The 22,764-nt window shown below is 45.1% G+C and overlaps 2 long non-coding RNA genes across 2 annotated transcripts; one reads left to right on the top strand and one right to left on the bottom strand.

The window, feature by feature from the left end:
* Window positions 1-12,005: 12,005 nt before the first annotated feature.
* On the bottom strand, window positions 12,006-12,713 carry LOC138674128 (uncharacterized). The gene is made up of 4 exons (XR_011320501.1): window positions 12,579-12,713; window positions 12,435-12,488; window positions 12,293-12,348; window positions 12,006-12,159 (listed from the first exon to the last, which is right to left on the bottom strand). It is a non-coding gene; the product is annotated as an uncharacterized lncRNA (long non-coding RNA).
* Window positions 12,714-20,641: 7,928 nt separating this feature from the next.
* LOC138674127 (uncharacterized) lies at window positions 20,642-21,408 on the top strand. Its single transcript, XR_011320500.1, has 4 exons — window positions 20,642-20,762; window positions 20,853-20,906; window positions 20,993-21,048; window positions 21,182-21,408. It is a non-coding gene; the product is annotated as an uncharacterized lncRNA (long non-coding RNA).
* The last annotated feature ends 1,356 nt before the right edge of the window (window positions 21,409-22,764 follow it).

Genomic DNA, 22,764 nt, shown 5'->3' with positions numbered 1-22,764 from the left:
ATTTGAACACGGTGCCGAACCCTGAACATGCACTTTTGACCGTAATATGTTTTCTTTTTTGGGTTCTGTAGACTAATAAAGCTTGTTGAAAGGCTGCAGCTCAGCCAATCAATCAACAAGCTTTTTGTCTGTGGGCACTTCTGCAGCCATCTCAAACAGGCTGTGTGTCACAACTCTGTTGTCAGGTGTCCTGGGACCAAGGGCTTCTTCCCTGACCATAACGCTAGGTGATCCCTAGCTTGTCCTGTTCCCTGGATTACTTCTGATGGTTAAGATGCTGGGGACACGTACCTTGCCTTAGCTCCTGAATCCGCCCTCAGTCTGTACCCTTCCCCCACCCAGGGAAGAGAGAAGTAGTCATGTACCATAATACGCTAAAAAGACAAACAAGGTAATACCCTACATGCAAATATACTCACACAAACAACAGAGGTAAACATCGTAGGAGTTGAGGATGGGGTAAAATCCCATAGGAGAAGAATGGGAATTAGCACACACCCAAAATCTAGAAACCTTCTCAGATAAATCTATAAAACGCCTTCACAAACAACAGCCACAAATCACCATTTCCTAACCATGCAGCATCAAGCTAATTCTGGCAATGAGTGCTAGCCAGGACCCAAAATATAGAGGAGAGGGGAGTGGCCAACAGTGAACAGCTGAGAACCTTAGTGCAGGAAAACTTCAAAGAAACTCTCAAGTGAGCAGATTAACCTCTGCACTGCTAAAAGAAACCTGCACCAATTAATATAAAGGTGAAGTGCTTCTAAACAGTGCAGTGGTAGGAGAAATCAGATGCTATGGTCTCCTGGCTCTTCTTTTGCGGTAAACCCATGACATTCTGATTGGCCAAAGCAGGATGTGACCTGACCTGTATGGAATGTTGCCCATTTCTCATGTGAGAAAAATGGACTTGGGCAGTATGTTAGTATCTGTATACAAATACATGTAGAAAAGCCGCGGAGACACCATCATGTGTTTCTCAACACAAGCAATAAATAGCCAGGTCTTTCACCGGGAAGGAACAACCACGGGAAGGGCAGCATCCAAATGGATGGATACCATGTTTTGGCATAGGTGGTTTTCCTTTTTGGATGCTGCCCTTCCCGTGGTTGTTCCTTCCCAGTGAAAGACCTGCCTATTTATTGCTTGTGTTGAGAAACACGTGATGGTGTCTCCGCGGCTTTTCCACATGCATTAGTATATTTCCCATAAGGGATGGGAGCAGTGTTCTGGATAACTGCGTGATGGTGTCTCCGCGGTGTTGGATGTTTTGATCTCCCCAAGGTCATTCATCCTTATGTTTATAGTATCTGTTTACAGGTTGGATCATGAATGTTGCTGCTATTAAGCTCTGATTAATGCAGAGCAGGGGTCCCCAACCTGTAGCTCGTGAGCCACATGTGGATCGCCTGCTCCTGAAATGTGGCTCGCCAACGGTCACCGGAAAGAAGACTGTGTTAAGTCCCCAGGGAGCCGCCCCACCGCCTGTAATACCCACCCCGCTGATGGTAATATGCCTCCCCTCCTGTGTCAATCACTGACTGCATTCCCTCCTGCGCAGTTGTCACTGTGCTCTATTGAAGCTGCACAAAGTGTTGCGAGACTTCACAAATCTCGCCAAACTTTGGTTACTGCAGCTTTAATAGAGCACAGTGACCCGCGTCACTAGGGCTGCCATCAGGGCATTACTGCCCTGACTGGTGTATGGGGCCTGATCAGCAGAGGAGGCCCACATCGGGCCCATCTCTTCTGCTGATCGAGCCCCAGCGGCAGGATTCTGCTCTGTGCAGTAACTGAACCTGCATTTGAGGCACAGGTTCAGTTACTCTATTGCAGTGTGGGCCCAGGCCCGCATGGCAATAGTTAAAGCCGCCAGCCAATCGGAGGCTGGCAGCTGACGTCAGCGCGCACTTCACCGGCGTATGACGTTATTGTCATTCTCTGGCAAGTGCGCGCTTGAGATGTCTGGAGGGATCATCATCGCCGCAGGAGCTCGGCAAAGTACGAAGAAAGTTTTTTTTTTTTTTTTTTTTAAAGGAATATGTTTGACTGGCAGGATGGAGACACATGGACCATGTGTCTCCATCCATGTGTCTCCATCCTGCCCGGGGCAGAATAGAGACATGGGTGCAGAATGGGAGACAAGGGGGCAGAATGGAGACAAGGGGGCAGGATGGGAGACTGTTATGAAAGGTAATTCAGTACCACAATGGACATAGAGGTCAGCGCACATACAGTGACCTGGCAATAACCCAAAAAATGAGAACGAGCTCTGAGACGTGGGAACTCTGTTGACCGCAATCCCTAATCCTCTCCAACCACACTAAAGGCAGCCGTGGATTGCGCCTAACGCTCCCTATGCAACTCGGCACGGCCTGAGAAACTAGCTAGCCTGAAGATAGAAAATAAGCCTACCTTGCCTCAGAGAAATACCCCAAAGGAAAAGGCAGCCCCCACATATAATGACTGTGAGTTAAGATGAAAAGACAAACGTAGAGATGAAATAGATTTAGCAAAGTGAGGCCCAACTTTCTGAACAGAGCGAGGATAGGAAAGGTAACTTTGCGGTCAACACAAAACCCTACAAAAACCACGCAAAGGGGGCAAAAAGACCCTCCGTACCGAACTAACGGCACGGAGGTACACCCTCTGCGTCCCAGAGCTTCCAGCAAGCAGTAAAAAACAAATAGACAAGCTGGACAGAAAAAAAAACAGCAAACAAATAGCAAAGAGGAACTTAGCTATGCAGAGCAGCAGGCCACAGGAACGATCCAGGAGGAAACATGTCCAATACTAGAACATTGACTGGAGGCCAGGATCAAAGCACTAGGTGGAGTTAAATAGAGCAGCACCTAACGACTTCACCACATCACCTGAGGAAGGAAACTCAGAAGCCGCAGTACCACTTTCCTCCACCAACGGAAGCTCACAGAGAGAACCAGCCGAAGTACCACTTGTGACCACAGGAGGGAGCTCTGCCACAGAATTCACAACAGTAACCCCCCCTTGAGGAGGGGTCACTGAACCCTCACCAGAGCTCCCAGGACGACCAGGATGAGCCATATGAAAGGCACGAACAAGATCGGGAGCATGGACATCAGAGGCAAAGACCCAGGAATTATCTTCCTGAGCATAACCCTTCCACTTAACCAGATACTGGAGTTTCCGCCTTGAAACACGAGAATCCAAAATCTTCTCCACAATATACTCAAACTCCCCCTCCACCAAAACCGGGGCAGGAGGATCAACAGATGGAACCATAGGTGCCACGTATCTCCGCAACAATGACCTATGGAATACGTTATGTATAAAAAAAGAATCTGGAAGGGTCAGACGAAAAGACACAGGATTAAGAACCTCAGAAATCCTATACGGACCAATAAAACGAGGTTTAAACTTAGGAGAGGAAACCTTCATAGGAATATGACGAGAAGATAACCAAACCAAGTCCCCAACCCGAAGTCGGGGACCCACACAGCGTCTGCGATTAGCGAAACGTTGAGCCTTCTCCTGGGACAAAGTCAAATTGTCCACTACATGAGTCCAAATCTGCTGCAACCTGTCCACCACAGTATCCACACCAGGACAGTCCGAAGACTCAACCTGCCCTGAAGAGAAACGAGGATGGAACCCAGAGTTGCAGAAAAACGGTGAAACCAAGGTAGCCGAGCTGGCCCGATTATTAAGGGCGAACTCAGCCAAAGGCAAAAAGGACACCCAGTCATCCTGATCAGCAGAAACAAAGCATCTCAGATATGTTTCCAAGGTCTGATTGGTTCGTTCTGTCTGGCCATTAGTCTGAGGATGGAAAGCCGAGGAAAAAGACAAGTCAATGCCCATCCTACCACAAAAGGCTCGCCAAAACCTCGAAACAAACTGGGAACCTCTGTCAGAAACGATATTCTCTGGAATGCCATGTAAACGAACCACATGCTGGAAAAACAATGGCACCAAATCAGAGGAGGAAGGCAATTTAGACAAGGGTACCAAATGGACCATCTTAGAGAAGCGATCACAGACCACCCAAATGACTGACATCTTTTGAGAGACGGGAAGATCTGAAATAAAATCCATAGAGATATGTGTCCAAGGCCTCTTCGGGACCGGCAAGGGCAAAAGCAACCCACTGGCACGAGAACAGCAGGGCTTAGCCCGAGCACAAATCCCACAGGACTGCACAAAAGAACGCACATCCCGCGACAGAGATGGCCACCAAAAGGATCTAGCCACTAACTCTCTGGTACCAAAGATTCCAGGATGACCAGCCAACACCGAACAATGAACCTCAGAGATAACTTTATTCGTCCACCTATCAGGGACAAACAGTTTCTCCGCTGGGCAACGATCAGGTTTATTAGCCTGAAATTTTTGCAGCACCCGCCGCAAATCAGGGGAGATGGCAGACACAATTACTCCCTCTTTGAGGATACCCGCCGGCTCAGATACACCCGGAGAGTCGGGCACAAAACTCCTAGACAGAGCATCCGCCTTCACATTTTTAGAGCCCGGAAGGTATGAAATCACAAAATCAAAACGGGCAAAAAACAACGACCAACGAGCTTGTCTAGGATTCAACCGCTTGGCGGACTCGAGATAAGTCAAGTTCTTATGATCAGTCAAGACCACCACGCGATGCTTAGCTCCTTCAAGCCAATGACGCCACTCCTCGAATGCCCACTTCATGGCAAGCAACTCTCGATTGCCCACCTCATAATTTCGCTCAGCAGGCGAAAACTTCCTGGAAAAGAAGACGCATGGTTTCATCACCGAGCAATCAGAACTTCTCTGCGACAAAACAGCCCCTGCTCCAATCTCAGAAGCATCAACCTTCGACCTGGAACGGAAGTGAAACATCTGGTTGACACAACACAGGGGCAGAAGAAAAACGACGCTTCAACTCTTGAAAAGCTTCCACCGCAGCAGAAGACCAATTGACCAAATCAGCACCTTTCTTGGTCAAATCGGTCAATGGTTTAGCAATACTAGAAAAATTGCAGATGAAGCGACGAAAAAAATTAGCAAAGCCCAGGAACTTTTGCAGACTTTTCAGAGATGTCGGCTGAGTCCAATTATGGATGGCTTGGACCTTAACAGGGTCCATCTCGATAGTAGAAGGGGAAAAGATGAACCCCAAAAATGAAACCTTCTGAACACCAAAGAGACACTTTGATCCCTTCACAAACAAAGAATTAGCATGCAGGACCTGAAACACCGTTCTGACCTGCTTCACATGAGACTCCCAATCATCCGAGAAGATCAAAATGTCATCTAAGTACACAATCAGGAATTTATCCAGGTACTCTCGGAAGATGTCATGCATAAAGGACTGAAACACTGATGGAGCATTGGCAAGTCCGAATGGCATTACTAGATACTCAAAATGGCCCTCGGGCGTATTAAATGCAGTTTTCCACTCATCGCCTCGCTTAATACGCACCACGAAGATCTATCTTGGTGAACCAACTAGCCCCCTTAATCCGAGCAAACAAATCAGATAACAATGGCAAGGGGTACTGAAATTTAACCGTGATCTTATTTAGAAGGCGGTAATCTATACAAGGTCTCAGTGAACCATCCTTCTTGGCTACAAAAAAGAACCCTGCTCCTAATGGCGACGATGACGGGCGAATATGCCCCTTCTCCAAAGACTCCTTCACATAACTCCGCATAGCGGCGTGCTCAGGCACAGATAAATTAAACAGTCGACCTTTTGGGAATTTACTACCAGGAATCAAATCGATAGCACAATCACAATCCCTATGCGGAGGTAGGGTATCGGACTTGGGCTCATCAAATTAATCCCGGTAATCAGACAAGAACTCAGGAACCTCAGAAGGGGTGGATGACGAAATAGTCAGAAATGGGACATCACCATGTACCCCCTGACAACCTCAGCTGGACACAGACATGGATTTCCAATCTAATACTGGATTATGAACTTGTAGCCATGGCAACCCCAACACGACCACATCATGCAGATTATGCAACACCAGAAAGCGAATAACCTCCTGATGTGCAGGAGCCATGCACATGGTCAGCTGGGTCCAGTACTGAGGCTTATTCTTGGCCAAAGGCGTAGCATCAATTCCTCTCAATGGAATAGGACACTGCAAGGGCTCTAAGAAAAACCCACAACGCCTAGCATACTCCAAGTCCATCAAATTCAGAGCAGCGCCTGAGTCCACAAATGCCATGACAGAATACGATGACAAAGAGCAGATCAAGGTAACAGACAGAAAAAATTGTGACTGTACCATACCAATGGTGGCAGACCTAGCGAACCGCTTAGTGCGTTTAGGACAATCAGAGATAGCATGAGTGGAATCACCACAGTAGAAACACAGCCCATTCAGACGTCTGTGTTCTTGCCGTTCACCTCTGGACAAAGTCTTATCGCACTGCATAGGCTCAGGTTTAAGCTCAGGTAATACCGCCAAATGGTGCACAGATTTACGCTCGCGCAAGCGTCGACCGATCTGAATGGCCAAAGACATAGACTCATTCAGACCAGCAGGCATAAGAAATCCCACCATGACATCCTTAAGGGCTTCAGAGAGACCTTTTCTGAAAATAGCTGCGAGCGCACCTTCATTCCACTGAGTGAGCACGGACCACTTTCTAAACTTCTGACAATATACCTCTATCTCATCCTGACCCTGACACAGAGCCAGGAAATTCTTCTCTGCCTGATCCACAGAATTAGGCTCATCGCACAGCAATCCGAGCGCCAGGAAAAATGCATCGATATTACTTAATGCAGGATCTCCTGACGTAAGAGAAAATGCCCAGTCCTGAGGGTCGCCACGCAAAAAAGAAATAACGATCCTAACTTGTTGAACTGGGTCACCAGAGGAGCGAGGTTTCAAAGCCAGAAATAGTTTACAATTATTTTTGAAACTCAGAAATTTAGTTCTATCTCCAAAAAACAAATCAGGAATAGGAATTCTCAGTTCTAACATAGAATTCTGAACCACAAAGTCTTGAATACTTTGTACTCTTGCCGTGAGCTGATCCACACATGAAGACAGACCTTTAATGTCCATTGCTACACCTGTGTCCTGAACCACCCAAATGTCTAGGGGAAAAAAAGGCAAAACACTGTGCAGAGAAAAAAAAATGGTCTCAGAACTTCTTTTTTCCCTCTATTGAGAATCATTAGTACTTTTGGCCTCCAGTACTGTTATGAAAGGTAATTCAGTACCACAATGGACATAGAGGTCAGCGCACATACAGTGACCTGGCAATAACCCAAAAAACAAGAACGAGCTCTGAGACGTGGGAACTCTGTTGACCGCAATCCCTAATCCTCTCCAACTACACTAAAGGCAGCCGTGGATTGCGCCTAACGCTCCCTATGCAACTCGGCACGGCCTGAGAAACTAGCTAGCCTGAAGATAGAAAATAAGCCTACCTTGCCTCAGAGAAATACCCCAAAGGAAAAGGCAGCCCCCACATATAATGACTGTGAGTTAAGATGAAAAGACAAACGTAGAGATGAAATAGATTTAGCAAAGTGAGGCCCAACTTTCTGAACAGAGCGAGGATAGGAAAGGTAACTTTGCGGTCAACACAAAACCCTACAAAAACCACGCAAAGGGGGCAAAAAGACCCTCCGTACTGAACTAACGGCACGGAGGTACACCCTCTGCGTCCCAGAGCTTCCAGCAAGCAGTAAAAAACAAATAGACAAGCTGGACAGAAAAAAAACAGCAAACAAAATAGCAAAGCGGAACTTAGCTATGCAGAGCAGCAGGCCACAGGAACGATCCAGGAGGAAACAGGTCCAATACTAGAACATTGACTGGAGGCCAGGATCAAAGCACTACGTGGAGTTAAATAGAGCAGCACCTAACGACTTCACCACATCACCTGAGGAAGGAAACTCAGAAGCCGCAGTACCACTTTCCTCCACCAACGGAAGCTCACAGAGAGAACCAGCCGAAGTACCACTTGTGACCACAGGAGGGAGCTCTGCCACAGAATTCACAACAGGAGACACGGGGGCAGAATGGAGACAAGTGGCAGAATGGAGACACAGAGGCAGGATGGAGACATGGGGTTAGAATGGAGACACGGGGAAGAATGGAGACAAGGGGCAGGTTGAAGACACGGGAGAGAACGGAGACATGGAGGCAGGATGGGAGACACAGGGCAGGATGGAAGACAGGGGCAGGATTGTAGACATGGGGCAGAATGGAGATATGAAGGGCAGAATGGAGAAAAGGGGCAGAATGGAGACACGGGGCAGAATTGAGACAAGGGGGCAGAATGGAGACAAGGGGCAGAATGGAGACAAGGGGCAGAATGGAGACACGGCGGTAGGATGGGAGAAATGGGCAGAATGGAGACGGGGCAGAACAGACATAGGGGCAGGATCGGATACACGGGCAGGATGGAGACATGGTGCAGGATGACGACAGATGGGGCATGATGTGTTATGATCCGATGACCTTGAAACTGCATGAGAATTTTCACTGGAGAAGATGGCCACTATACTTACCGCAATCCTGAACTCAACACCGCAACTAGAAGTAGCCGTGGAGTGTACCTAACACACCTAGACTCCTCGTCACAGCCAGAAGACTAAATACCCCTAAAGATGGAAATTGGAATACTATCTTGCCTCAGAGAAAATCCCAAAAGATAGACAGCCCCCCACAAATATTGGCGGTGAGTCGGAGAGGAAAAAACATACACAGGCAGAAAAACAGGATTTAGCACAGGAGGCCACTCTAGCTAGATAGGACAGGATAGGACAGAGTTCTGTGCGGTCAGTATAAAAACCCTTCAAAACATCCACAGCAGAATATACAAAAAACTTCCTACATCTAACTAAAAGATGTCGGAGCGTAAATCTGCAACTCCAGTGAATCCTACAATCAGAGCAGGAATAAAACTGAATCAAGCACACAGCAGTGTGCCACAGATACAAAAACCAAACACTTATCTTGCTGAATTTGGCAGCAAGCAGGAAAAGCCAGAAAGTGATCCAACAATTCACAAGGAACATTGACAACTGGCAAGGGCTAAAGGATCCTGCATACCTAAATATCCCAGTCAGAATTGTAATCATCCGATTACACCTGGCCAGGACTGCGAGTCAGAGACAACTGCATTCCCACCTACAACCACTGGAGGGAACCCAAGAGCAGAATTCACAACAATGATGGAGACAGATGGTGCAGGAACATGGGGCAGGATGGAGACACATGGTGCAGGGTCATGGGGCAGGATGGAGACAGATGGTGCAGAATCATGGGGCAGGATGGATATGATGGAGACAGATGGGGCAGGATCATGGGGCAGAATGGAGACACATGGTGCAGGATCATGGGGCAGGATGGATATAATGGAGACAGATGGGGCAGGATCATGGGGCAGGATCATGAGGCAGGATCATGGGACAGATGAGGCAGGATCATGGAACAGGTGGGGGAGGCGGTCTTGTTACTGTGCAGAGCAACACAATCGCCTTTTTTTCTTCATCTGGTGTAGTTTAGAATTTGGGGGAAAAAAAGTAATGTGTTCTGCAAACGGAGCTCTAGATAACTGTGTTATTTCCTGCAGAGACAAGCCCTGGACTGAAGAAGTAACGGTTGTCTCTGCTGGATGAAGATGAAAAGCAAAGATGAAGGACTTCACGTACAGACGTCACTGGTGACTCAGTGTGTTACTTGTACCCTGACCCTATACACTGTACTACAATGTGGCTCTCGACCAACTTTCAGAGCAGAATGTGACTCTCAAGGTAAGAAAGGTTGAGGACCCCTGATGTAGAGAGAGGGCTCAGCTGGTGTGAAAAACATTGTTAGGTAGCGCAATTTTCTAGAAAGCTGCTGTGTGCACTCAGCACGTGTCTCAGTGTGAAAACTGTCCCATAAAGCCGCTGTGTGTGCTCTGCACCCATAGGTGTAGAAGTACTGTGCTTAAAGCCACTGTGGGTACTCTTTCCCGCCTTTGGGAGTACTGTCCAAAAATGCTGCTATATGCACTCTGCAACCCCGCCTGTGGAAGTACTGTGCCTTTAGGTTTCTGAGTGTACTATGGCCCCCACCTGTGGGAGTATGGTGCCAAAAAGCTGCTGTATATACTCTGCACACCTGCCTGTTAGGAGTACTATGCCTTTAAGCTACAGTGTGTACTCTGCACCAATATATGTGGGAGTACTGTGCCAATAAAGCCACTGTGTGTACTCTGCACTATCACCTATGGTAGTACTGTATCAAAAAGCTGCTGTGTGTGCTCTGTACCCCCACCTGTGGAAGTGCTGTTCTGTTATGACCTGGTGGTTAGGAGCACCCGGAATGACCTGATAGTTAAACCTCATACAGGACGAGCTCTTGGATGTGGGAGCTCTGCTGACCGCAAGCCCTAATCCTATCACACACACTAAAAATAGCCGTGGAGCGCTCCTGACCAGACCTAGGCGCCTCGTCACAGCCTAAGAACTATCTAGCCCTAGAGATAGAAAATAAAGCCTACCTTGCCTCAGAGAAATTCCCCAAAGGTAGAGGAAGCCCCCCACATATATTGACTGTGAGTAAAGATGGAAGTCACAAACGCAGAGATGAAACAGGTTTCAGCAAAGAGAGGCCAGACTTACTAAATAGACAGAGGATAGGAAAGGTAACTTTGCGATCAGCACAAAAACCTACAAAAGACCACGCAGAGTGTGCAAAAAAGACCTCTGCACCGACTTACGGTGCGGAGGGGCCACTCTGCATCCCAGAGCTTCCAGCTAGCAAGACAAAATCATGATAACCAGCTGGACAAGAAAACAGTGAACAAATAATGACTATCAGGAACTTAGCTTCTGCAGAAGAAGGCAGGTCACCAGAGAGATCCAGGAGCGAACTGAACCAATGCAAAAACATTGACAGCTGGCATGGAGTAACGATCTGAGAGGAGTTAAATAGAGCAGTCAACCAAAGGATAACCCACGTCACCTGTGTAAGGAACCTCAGAAGCAGCAGCTTCACTCATAGCCACCAGAGGGAGCCCATAGACAGAACTCGCCGAAGTACCATTCACGACCACAGGAGGGAGTTCGACAACAGAATTCACAACACTGTTCCAAGAATTCTCTCTGTACTCTACAGCCATGTTTGTACGGGTAAAGGGCCATTAAAATAAACTATGCCGCTGTGTCTGTACAAATAGGATGCCTAGATAAAAAATAAACTGTGCCTCTGTATCTTTACAAATAGGGGGACCAAGAAATAATTATATTCTACTGCTCTATCTGTGCGACTGTAGGCTGTGCCTTAAAAATTTGTATTCTAGCATTGTGGCCACACCTAAAAAATAACTGTTCCTCTAAACCTCTGTGTATACTCTGCACCCCCTCTGTGGGAGTACTGTTCCAAGAAGCCTCTATGTCTAAAAAATAAAAATAAACTGGTGTTTTTTGGGGGCAACTACTGTGTCTACAAAAAAAACTTCTATTCTAGTGCATTTATTTGGCCGGTACTGTGTCTAAAAATAGTTGTATTCTGGTGTGGTTTTTGCCAGTAGTATGTGTAACAAATATATAAACTATGATGCCTTATTTTTTCCAGTAGCATGTGTAAAACACATTTCAACTCTGATGGCTTTCTATGGCTTAGGAATACTGTCCTGGTTTATCCACTGCACAATGTCCATAGAGTTTGTAAAAATTAGCTCTGTGGGCTGAGTCATGGTTGATGCAGGAAGCCACCATTCCAAGGGCCTCCAATCACAAATAGTAGCTAGTAGGGTTGAGCGACCTTGACCTTTTTAGAGTCGAGCCGTGTTTCGCGAAACCCGACTATCTTAGAAGTCGAGTCGAGTGGAATCGGCCGATTATCGCGAAAAGTCGGGTATCGCCCGAAACACGAAACCCAATGCAAGTCAATGGGGGAGCATAGCCAAATATAAATTTCACCGCACTCTCAAAGGGTATATAATGCCAAATTTTTAACAAATTTATTAAATGTGTTCAGGGAGCATAGCAGAATATTTCAAAAAAGCGATAAGAGACGTTTCGGCTCCACCAGAGCCTTCATCATACTCGCTGTAGACGATAAAGAAAATAAAGAAAATAACCAAAATAAGAAAGAAACAAAATGTAACACAAAACAATCAATGCATGGTAGATCCTTATATCCATAAGAGTCCCCAGAGGTCCAGGTCATCCTAATTGGAAATAGATCAATGAGCATATGTACAACTATTTACAAATATATACAAATATATGCACACATCGAGGGACTCCCTATACAGTACATTAGGGACTGGTATAATTAAAATAATAACAACATATTGTTACCTTGTTTGGAGAGTTTAGTGCGTATAGGGAGAATAGGGATAGGGATCCCAGTGATGCTGCAGAGAATAGGAGAAGTACATTAGTACGTATGTACTGAAGAGAGGAGCCAGGGAAGAGAGGAGGTTAAGTAGGGGGTAGATACCTATATTTACGTAATGCCCAGGCGTATCTGCGCAATGTAGGGACAACTTTGGATCTGTAATGGCAGACATGTTCAATGTAAGTGAATATATAAAAAGAAGAAAGTGCTGGGTTGGTGGAAGTATAAAGTCGCCATGGTATTTACCTTAATGGAGGAAGGAGGTAGCGGCGCTCCCGTGCCGTGTTAGCTGTCAGTATGGCTGTTGTACAGCATTTTTAAAGCACTGCAGAGCGCGAAACCGGAAGTGGCTGGTCCGAAACCGGAAGTGGCTGGTCCGAAACCGGAAGTGACGTTTCTCCGAGTGTGGGGACTGACTGAGCATGTGCTGGCTGTAGCCATGGAGATAGGAACGCCATACAGGAGCTAGGGGAGGCCGTAGAGGCAACGGTGTGGAGTGAAAGGCATAGGAATGGACTGAACATAGAGCGGAAGTCCCGCCCTGTTAAACTGTGTGTATATGTATATTGGCTATGGCAGAGCAAGCAGGAAATGTTAGTGAGGGCTGTAAGGAGGGCTGTATGGTATACAGTGGGTGATAGAGTGCTGTAGACTGGGCAGAGATTATGAGGATAATCAAAAATAGAGATAGGGAAAAAAATAATATACACATATTGTAGTGGTCGATCTTACAGAGGAAAAAAAAAAAAAATAAAAATAAAAATTAAATAAATAAATAAATAAAATTGAAAATAATGAACTACAAAGAAAAATACGGACTTAAAAGTTGAACAAAATAAAAATAATGAAAAAATAATGAAAAATAATGAAAAAATAATGGAAAGTAATGGAAATGGAATAAAGAGAAAATAATGGAAATGAAATAAAGAGATAAACTGAAATGAGCTGAAAAAATGAACTGAAAAAAATGAACTGAAAAAATGAACTGAAAAAATAATGAGCTGAAAAAATGAACTGAAAAAAATGAACTGAAAAAATGAACTGAAAAAATAATGAACTGAAAAAATGAATAAAATGAACTGAAAACAATGAAAAAAAAAAAATATATATATATATATATATATATATAACCCAAAGGTCATGGAACAAGAGTAAAAAGAGTACAAACTCACCTAGGATCGTGGTATGCTAGCGAGTCTGGAAAAAATGGAAAAAATATTAGTAAAGATGTTCATAGGAGCCAGTCCACTTCTCTATTAAGGCCCTTTGGTGTCATTGTATCCAACTTGTGGATCCAATATGTTTCCCGTGATTTGAGTAGCCTAATGTGGTCCCCACCTCTTCTGGGGCGAGGAACATGTTCGATGATTTGAAATTTTAACTGGGCCACTGTGTGTCTGGATTTGATGAAGTGGTCTGGCAGGGGTAGCCAGGTCTTGCCACACCTAATTGTCGATTTGTGGCTAGCGATTCGATCTTTAATCCGTTGTGTGGTTTCCCCCACATATAGGAGGCCACAAGGACACTTCACTAGGTATACCACAAAGTTTGAATTGCAAGTAAAAAAACCTTTGATTGGGTAGGACCGTCCAGTCCTCGGGTGGGTGATGTTTTCTGACCTAATCACATTCGAACAGGCAGCGCAACTGAGGCAGGGGAATGTACCGTTACGGCGGGAAGACAGAAGTTTTTGTGTGGTATTGGGGCGTGTACTCCCTTTATCGGCTCTCACTAATTTGTCTTTGATATTGGGTGGTCTTTTTGTACACATTAGTACTGGTTCCCCAAAGGTCTTGATGTCAGGATAGGCCTTGGACAGGAGCGGCCAGTGTTTTCTGATGATGGAATGTACTTTGGGTATGAGCGGGTGATAGGTATGTACGAACGGAACTCTCTCAACTGTGTGTCTTGGTGGAGAGGGAGACTGTGGTGTTAAGGCATGTGTTTTCTCTTCCTGTAGCAACCGATTGGGGTAGTGTCTTTGTTGGAACTTCTGAGCCACTGTGCTTAATCTGTCCTTGCGGATTATTGGATCAGAGACAATACGTGACACCCTGTTAAACTGCGAACGCGGTAGACTGTTTTTCATAGATCTTGGGTGGCAGCTGGTATAGTGGAGTAGGCTGTTGCAGTCCGTTGGTTTGCAATATAGGTCTGTAGTGAGATGTCCCTGAAAATCCAGAAGAACTCTAGTGTCTAAGAATGGTACAGATTTTTTGTCATGGTGGATGGTAAATTGGAGCTCAGGGAGGATGAAATTGAGTTGGGAATGAAAAGACATCAGTAGTTCAGTTGTGCCTGTCCAAATGAAAAATATATCATCAATGTACCGGTGATAGCTTAGAATATGTTGCCGAAAGAGGTCATTGGTGTACATATGCGTGATTTCGAAGAAATTCATGAAGGCATTGGCATACGCGGGCGCAACGTTCGAGCCCATTGCTGTGCCGCATCTCTGGACATAGAATGTGTCCCCCGAAAGAAAGTAGTTCTCGTAAAGTACTATGTGTAGAAGGTCAAGACAGAACTGGATGGCGTTACTGGACATGTTAGATAGTTGCAATAGGTACTTAGTGGCTTCCATGCCCTTACTGTGTTGGATTGAAGTGTAGAGGCTGTTGACGTCTAGTGTAACTAGGGTACTGCCAGGGGGTACTGTGTCTAGTTGTCTAATGGTACTAAGAAAATGTCCGGTGTCCAAAAGGAAGGATTGAGTATTTTTGATGAGTGGCGTCAGGATTTTCTCAAGGAAAGTGGAGAGGGGAGATAATATGGAATCAGTTGAAGCTACAATAGGCCTGCCGGGGGGGTTGTGGAGAGATTTATGAATTTTGGGTAGCACATAAAAAACCGGTGTGATGGGATGGGGATTAATGAGATATGTTGCGGTTTTTTTATCAATGGTATGTTGTTCAAGATATGAGTTTATCAGGCTATGGATTTTAGTGTTAATGGTAGTTACTGGATCTTTTTGTAAAGTGCCATATGTATTGGTGTCAGATAGTTGGCGGGTTATTTCGTCCATGTATTGTGTCCGATTCATTACTACAATGGCTCCCCCCTTGTCGGCTGGCTTTATGATGATGCTATTGTTGGTCTGTAGAGATGTGAGGGCTTGTCTCTCAGTAGATGAAAGATTAGAGCGTGAGGGAAAGAATCCTAGCTGTTGTTGGTGTGAAAGAGAATTGATCTCACGATCAATCAAGGAAATAAAAGTTTCAGAGGCATGGTAAGTGCGTGGAGGACAGAAATTGCTCCGATTTCGGAGACCTAGATAGGAAATAGACAATTCTGGTGTGGGGCTGACTGCCTCAGAAGGCGGTGGTTCCCAAGTATTGGTAGGATTAGTCCCAAAATGAGTTTTTAGTCTAATAGTCCTGTAGAATCTTTCCAGATCCTTCTTGAGCTGGAATGTATCCCATGTTGGTGTGGGACAAAACGAAAGTCCTTTTTGTAGAACTGAAAATTCCGCAGGGGAGAGGAGATGGTCAGAGATATTGATAATTAAGTTAGGAACCTCACCTGTGACCGTGTAGTCATCCTTTCGCTTTGATCTCCTTGTGCGTCTCCGTGGCGGTATCCTCCCCTGCGGCCCTTGGCTAAAAAATGTTGGCGACCCGACATAGTGGAGGAGTCGCTCCCTGAGCTGAAGGATCCATTGTTTCATGGAAATCTTGGCCGACGCCAAGGATTTCTGGTGGTAGAGGAGTCGGTCCATTTGTAGACCCGGTTGTTGGAGTAGTCCTCCGAATCACGTTGAAACTTCTGTCGTTTGCGTTCTTGTAAATTCTTCCGATGTTCCGCTAGGGCCTTTTCCGTCTTCTCCTTGAGAGTGGTCCACTCGGCAGAAGATAAGGTAGCTGTAAGTTGTGTTTCTATTGTTTGGATGTTCTGCTTGGTCTCGGCAATCGCTTTTTGTAAGTATTCCACAGTGAGTACTATAATATCTAGAGAGCACTTGTTCAGGATCTTTTTATATTTCTCACAGTATTCAGGGTTGTCAGAAAAAAGGGTAGGGTGAAGGTTACACCTTAGTCCCCTGGGAATTTTACTCTGCTTATGGTATTCAGCAAGAGTTGTAGAATGGAGATCGTAGGAGATTAATCTACGACTTTCCCTCTCAAAATCCCTGGTCCTCAGTTCGTGCACTGGGGTCCTTAGGAATTCATTAGAGCCTGTCACTTGGGACAGTATAGTGGAGGAGGTGGCCAAGTCATATGCAAATGTATCAGTAGACATAAGTAGTATAGGGGTATGACTGGTGCAAACGCTAACGTAAGTACTATAGTGATAGATATAGCGTGCACTCTGTCAGAGAATTGGGGTGCAGGTGCAACGGACCGAATGGTCCCGTAAATAGCCAAATATAAATTTCACCGCACTCTCAAAGGGAATATAATGCCAAATTATACTACTTATGTCTACTGATACATTTGCATATGACTTGGCCACCTCCTCCACTATACTGTCCCAAGTGACAGGCTCTAATGAATTCCTAAGGACCCCAGTGCACGAACTGAGGACCAGGGATTTTGAGAGGGAAAGTCGTAGATTAATCTCCTACGATCTCCATTCTACAACTCTTGCTGAATACCATAAGCAGAGTAAAATTCCCAGGGGACTAAGGTGTAACCTTCACCCTACCCTTTTTTCTGACAACCCTGAATACTGTGAGAAATATAAAAAGATCCTGAACAAGTGCTCTCTAGATATTATAGTACTCACTGTGGAATACTTACAAAAAGCGATTGCCGAGACCAAGCAGAACATCCAAACAATAGAAACACAACTTACAGCTACCTTATCTTCTGCCGAGTGGACCACTCTCAAGGAGAAGACGGAAAAGGCCCTAGCGGAACATCGGAAGAATTTACAAGAACGCAAACGACAGAAGTTTCAACGTGATTCGGAGGACTACTCCAACAACCGGGTCTACAAATGGACCGACTCCTCTACCACCAGAAATCCTTGGCGTCGGCCAAGATTTCCACGAAACAATGGATCCTTCAGCTCAGGGAGCGACTCCTCCACTACGTCGGGTCGCCAACATTTTTTAGCCAAGGGCCGCAGGGGAGGATACCGCCACGGAGACGCACAAGGAGATCAAAGCGAAAGGATGACTACACGGTCACAGGTGAGGTTCCTAACTTAATTATCAATATCTCTGACCATCTCCTCTCCCCTGCGGAATTTTCAGTTCTACAAAAAGGACTTTCGTTTTGTCCCACACCAACATGGGATACATTCCAGCTCAAGAAGGATCTGGAAAGATTCTACAGGACTATTAGACTAAAAACTCATTTTGGGACTAATCCTACCAATACTTGGGAACCACCGCCTTCTGAGGCAGTCAGCCCCACACCAGAATTGTCTATTTCCTATCTAGGTCTCCGAAATCGGAGCAATTTCTGTCCTCCACGCACTTACCATGCCTCTGAAACTTTTATTTCCTTGATTGATCGTGAGATCAATTCTCTTTCACACCAACAACAGCTAGGATTCTTTCCCTCACGCTCTAATCTTTCATCTACTGAGAGACAAGCCCTCACATCTCTACAGACCAACAATAGCATCATCATAAAGCCAGCCGACAAGGGGGGAGCCATTGTAGTAATGAATCGGACACAATACATGGACGAAATAACCCGCCAACTATCTGACACCAATACATATGGCACTTTACAAAAAGATCCAGTAACTACCATTAACACTAAAATCCATAGCCTGATAAACTCATATCTTGAACAACATACCATTGATAAAAAAACCGCAACATATCTCATTAATCCCCATCCCATCACACCGGTTTTTTATGTGCTACCCAAAATTCATAAATCTCTCCACAACCCCCCCGGCAGGCCTATTGTAGCTTCAACTGATTCCATATTATCTCCCCTCTCCACTTTCCTTGAGAAAATCCTGACGCCACTCATCAAAAATACTCAATCCTTCCTTTTGGACACCGGACATTTTCTTAGTACCATTAGACAACTAGACACAGTACCCCCTGGCAGTACCCTAGTTACACTAGACGTCAACAGCCTCTACACTTCAATCCAACACAGTAAGGGCATGGAAGCCACTAAGTACCTATTGCAACTATCTAACATGTCCAGTAACGCCATCCAGTTCTGTCTTGACCTTCTACACATAGTACTTTACGAGAACTACTTTCTTTCGGGGGACACATTCTATGTCCAGAGATGCGGCACAGCAATGGGCTCGAACGTTGCGCCCGCGTATGCCAATGCCTTCATGAATTTCTTCGAAATCACGCATATGTACACCAATGACCTCTTTCGGCAACATATTCTAAGCTATCACCGGTACATTGATGATATATTTTTCATTTGGACAGGCACAACTGAACTACTGATGTCTTTTCATTCCCAACTCAATTTCATCCTCCCTGAGCTCCAATTTACCATCCACCATGACAAAAAATCTGTACCATTCTTAGACACTAGAGTTCTTCTGGATTTTCAGGGACATCTCACTACAGACCTATATTGCAAACCAACGGACTGCAACAGCCTACTCCACTATACCAGCTGCCACCCAAGATCTATGAAAAACAGTCTACCGCGTTCGCAGTTTAACAGGGTGTCACGTATTGTCTCTGATCCAATAATCCGCAAGGACAGATTAAGCACAGTGGCTCAGAAGTTCCAACAAAGACACTACCCCAATCGGTTGCTACAGGAAGAGAAAACACATGCCTTAACACCACAGTCTCCCTCTCCACCAAGACACACAGTTGAGAGAGTTCCGTTCGTACATACCTATCACCCGCTCATACCCAAAGTACATTCCATCATCAGAAAACACTGGCCGCTCCTGTCCAAGGCCTATCCTGACATCAAGACCTTTGGGGAACCAGTACTAATGTGTACAAAAAGACCACCCAATATCAAAGACAAATTAGTGAGAGCCGATATAGGGAGTACACGCCCCAATACCACACAAAAACTTCTGTCTTCCCGCCGTAACGGTACATTCCCCTGCCTCAGTTGCGCTGCCTGTTCGAATGTGATTAGGTCAGGAAACATCACCCACCCGAGGACTGGACGGTCCTACCCAATCAAAGGTTTTTTTACTTGCAATTCAAACTTTGTGGTATACCTAGTGAAGTGTCCTTGTGGCCTCCTATATGTGGGGGAAACCACACAACAGATTAAAGATCGAATCGCTAGCCACAAATCGACAATTAGGTGTGGCAAGACCTGGCTACCCCTGCCAGACCACTTCATCAAATCCAGACACACAGTGGCCCAGTTAAAATTTCAAATCATCGAACATGTTCCTCGCCCCAGAAGAGGTGGGGACCACATTAGGCTACTCAAATCACGGGAAACATATTGGATCCACAAGTTGGATACAATGACACCAAAGGGCCTTAATAGAGAAGTGGACTGGCTCCTATGAACATCTTTACTAATATTTTTTCCATTTTTTCCAGACTCGCTAGCATACCACGATCCTAGGTGAGTTTGTACTCTTTTTACTCTTGTTCCATGACCTTTGAGTTATATATATATATATATATATATATTTTTTTTTTTTTTTTTTTTTTCATTGTTTTCAGTTCATTTTATTCATTTTTTCAGTTCATTATTTTTTCAGTTCATTTTTTCAGTTCATTTTTTTCAGTTCATTTTTTCAGCTCATTATTTTTTCAGTTCATTTTTTCAGTTCATTTTTTTCAGTTCATTTTTTTCAGTTCATTTTTTCAGCTCATTTCAGTTTATCTCTTTATTTCATTTTCATTATTTTCTCTTTATTCCATTTCCATTACTTTCCATTATTTTTTCATTATTTTTCATTATTTTTTCATTATTTTTATTTTGTTCAACTTTTAAGTCCGTATTTTTCTTTGTAGTTCATTATTTTCAATTTTATTTATTTATTTAATTTTTATTTTTATTTTTTTATTTTTTTTCGTCTGTAAGATCGACCACTACAATATGTGTATATTATTTTTTTCCCTATCTCTATTTTTGATTATCCTCATAATCTCTGCCCAGTCTACAGCACTCTATCACCCACTGTATACCATACAGCCCTCCTTACAGCCCTCACTAACATTTCCTGCTTGCTCTGCCATAGCCAATATACATATACACACAATTTAACAGGGCGGGACTTCCGCTCTATGTTCAGTCCATTCCTATGCCTTTCACTCCACACCGTTGCCTCTACGGCCTCCCCTAGCTCCTGTATGGCGTTCCTATCTCCATGGCTACAGCCAGCACATGCTCAGTCAGTCCCCACACTCGGAGAAACGTCACTTCCGGTTTCGGACCAGCCACTTCCGGTTTCGGACCAGCCACTTCCGGTTTCGCGCTCTGCAGTGCTTTAAAAATGCTGTACAACAGCCATACTGACAGCTAACACGGCACGGGAGCGCCGCTACCTCCTTCCTCCATTAAGGTAAATACCATGGCGACTTTATACTTCCACCAACCCAGCACTTTCTTCTTTTTATATATTCACTTACATTGAACATGTCTGCCATTACAGATCCAAAGTTGTCCCTACATTGCGCAGATACGCCTGGGCATTACGTAAATATAGGTATCTACCCCCTACTTAACCTCCTCTCTTCCCTGGCTCCTCTCTTCAGTACATACGTACTAATGTACTTCTCCTATTCTCTGCAGCATCACTGGGATCCCTATCCCTATTCTCCCTATACGCACTAAACTCTCCAAACAAGGTAACAATATGTTGTTATTATTTTAATTATACCAGTCCCTAATGTACTGTATAGGGAGTCCCTCGATGTGTGCATATATTTGTATATATTTGTAAATAGTTGTACATATGCTCATTGATCTATTTCCAATTAGGATGACCTGGACCTCTGGGGACTCTTATGGATATAAGGATCTACCATGCATTGATTGTTTTGTGTTACATTTTGTTTCTTTCTTATTTTGGTTATTTTCTTTATTTTCTTTATCGTCTACAGCGAGTATGATGAAGGCTCTGGTGGAGCCGAAACGTCTCTTATCGCTTTTTTGAAATATTCTGTTATGCTCCCTGAACACATTTAATAAATTTGTTAAAAATTTGGCATTATATTCCCTTTGAGAGTGCGGTGAAATTTATATTTGGCTATTTACGGGACCATTCGGTCCGTTGCACCTGCACCCCAATTCTCTGACAGAGTGCACGCTATATCTATCACCAATGGGGGAGCATAGTCGGCAGTGAGTGAAGGCCAGGAAAACACCTACACTGCCCATTTTAATGGCAAAAACATCCATTCTTGTTAAAGAAGCTTGTCAATCGTAATTTACCTTATAATAATTGGAAGGCATTTGAAATTGGGGGTCATTTGGCTAAAGTTGTGGGGGGTAGGGCTGGTTCAAGTAATTAGTGGGCCCAGTAAATCTGGACCACGTCACGGCAGTGGAGCAGGGAGAGGTAAGTATTTCAACTTTGCAAGTGCTGTGATCCTGAGCAAGCAGGGGGGGCCCACTCGTTGGCATTGGCACAGGCACAGGGCCCCTCAAAGTACAGCGGTGTGTTTGCACGGCGGGGGCGCCTCCCATCGGCAGCAACACTTTTGCGTACTATGAGAGGCCCTGTGCCAGTGACGTCGCCAACTAGTATTCCTCCCCCCACCTGATGAAGGAACCTGCACTTTCATCTGCACCTTCCTCTTTGTCCCCGTGTAAGGTGGTATGGTATGCGGGAAGAGGAACCTGACTTTCAGCAGGGTCACAATCTTGCTGTGTAGCGTGCACGGGGAATTTTGCGTTATGGGTCAATGTACCAGCAGACTCATCTATCACTGGCTGGGCAATGGGCAGGATGAGGAGGAAACACAGATATAGGCCCAAAGAATAAAGTTGGCTAAATGCAGTTCAAAATTGGTAACACAGGACTAACCAGGGGGCATTGCAGTGGAGGACAACTGGAATGAGAGGCTGACACAGAGAGTAGGCCCAAATCAGTAAGTAGTCGAAATGCAGTTCAAAATTGGCAACCGTAGTAAACAGGCGGCACAGCTTTGTTCAGTGGAGGAGAACAGCAAGGAGTGGCAGACACCGATAGTAGGCCCCAACCCAACTAGTAGGCCAAATGCAGTCTAACATTAACAACTACTTAACGAGAGCCTGAAAATGGAATTTCAGGACAGGAAACCAGGAGAACAGCAAGGAGTGGCAGACACCGATAGTAGGCCCCAAACCAACTAGTACGCCAAATGCAGCTGTTCCGTTTAACCACAATTTAATGAGAGCCTGAAGATAGAAGTTCAGGAAAGGCAACCTGGAGAACACCTTGGAGTGGAACACACCATCTCTCTACACCCCATACCCAATTTGTAGGCCTAATGCAGCGTAGTTTCCAACAACTACTAAACGAGAGCCGGAAGATCGGAGCTCAGGAAAGGTAACCTGGAGAACACCTTGGAGTGGAACAC

The sequence above is a fragment of the Ranitomeya imitator genome, chromosome 4, assembly GCF_032444005.1.
Source record: "Ranitomeya imitator isolate aRanImi1 chromosome 4, aRanImi1.pri, whole genome shotgun sequence".
Taxonomy (NCBI): domain Eukaryota; kingdom Metazoa; phylum Chordata; class Amphibia; order Anura; family Dendrobatidae; genus Ranitomeya; species Ranitomeya imitator.
This window is presented reverse-complemented; position numbering and strand designations above follow the sequence as displayed.